Source organism: Equus asinus, chromosome 17 (assembly GCF_041296235.1).
Source record: "Equus asinus isolate D_3611 breed Donkey chromosome 17, EquAss-T2T_v2, whole genome shotgun sequence".
Taxonomy (NCBI): domain Eukaryota; kingdom Metazoa; phylum Chordata; class Mammalia; order Perissodactyla; family Equidae; genus Equus; species Equus asinus.
In genome coordinates, this window is record NC_091806.1 from 15,622,590 (window position 1) to 15,624,447 (window position 1,858).

Genomic DNA, 1,858 nt, shown 5'->3' on the forward strand with positions numbered 1-1,858 from the left:
AAGCTACAGTTACATCCTATTTGAACAAAATGTAATCTGAGGGATTTTCACATTCCTGAAGACATGAAAGCAACTGAGGGTAAAACTAATTTGAAAAGACCAAGGAAAATTCTACATCCTCAAAATGTGTACCAGAGAACTAAACAGTGATAGCAAGCATCTTGAATACACAAATGCATCAGTATCTTAAGTTTAAATGGTATATAATTATTAGCAATTAGTTATATTGTTTGAGCTCTTAATAAAATATCTCTCACAGGAGTACATTTGGTATCTTAATATTGGGAACATAATGTGAAGCATGGCAATCTATTCTTTGAAGTAGTCTGTCTTGATTCACTCAGAATGTGACCAATATGGAGGGTATCCTGGAGAGTTGCCATGTTGCACAATTTCAGGAGCCACTACATTTTTTTATTTTCTATTTACTCCCCGGAATTGGGCAATTCAGCCATCTCCACCTCATTTTTTTTCCACACAAATGTTAGTAATGTTCAAGTGTTCAGTAGTAATAAATATAATACAGTATTAGTCATTTTCCATTCAAGTAGACTTTTCTCTGGAGGTATGTAACACATTTCATAAAAAAGATCTGAACTCAGAATAGGAGTTTGATGATGATATTATGTCTTATGAATATTTACAAACTTTAAAAGCAATTGCTAGGTGTTAAATTATGTCCATAAATGATGTTTGATTTGAATTCAGGATGCACCTGTCTGATTTGCGTAGGAAATCTTAATATATCTTCTTACTGTTTTTTTCTGCCATATTTTAGCAGAAAGTTTATTTTTAGTTTGCACAAGCATGCACACATACATGGAGCACTATATAGAAAATGTTCCATAGGTGTGTGTGTGTTTGTGTATGTTTGTGCACGTGTGTGTGTACATGCTATAAAATTGACTATAAATATTATCCCTACCAATTATTAAGCAAAATTGAACGAATACTGTAACAGTTGCTACAGAAACAGGATACCAAATCTAATGCAACCAATCTCCTTTCACCTCAATTCAATATGTGTGTCCATGCATATAGAAACACACGCACACTTACAAAGACTGCATACATACATACACATACTGCATCGTGTTCCTGGAGGGCAAACAATGTGGCTTACTGACATTATTTTTTCTTTTTAGGCCACATGATAAAATTGCCATACTATATACACATCAGTGTTCTGGGGACACTTCTCTATCGCCAACGTTCCTCATGTTACTGGTTTACCATTGAATATAACACGTATCTGAACTGCTATTGCAGTATCACTCATTTCTTGTAAGGAGTTAATAAAATAATTGTTAAGGAAACTTAAGTGCATCATACATTCTTATTTATAGAAATTCTTGTTTTGACTCACTAAACAGAGAGGAAACTATATGATGAATAGTGATAACTTTAATATTTGTGAATCAGCCATCATTGTAAAAGTGAGTGTATACCGCAGGTGTAAGGTCAGTACATTTTTCCTATTGCCCATTTCCAAAATTGTTAATAGAATCCAGATATTCTTGCAAACCACACCTATTCTCACTATTAATGCAATTTAGGGTTGATTTTAGGTACTCATCTCAGAATGTGTTAGGCTTTCATTCGTTGCTTTTGGGATTTCTTCATAGCCATTTAGTACTGGAAATTTTAGTTTGAACTTTCTAGACTCATTAGTTCTGCTAAGGAAACTTAGAGATAAAAAATTTGGATGGTATTCTGATGAATCAAAGACACAAAGATAGTTAAAGAATTGAGTCTAGAAACAAGCTTCCTTTTTTTGTAGAATATATATATCTGTGTGTGTGCATGAAAAACTACATGATGGTAAAAATAAATGCTTTCTGAAATAAAGTTTCTCTCT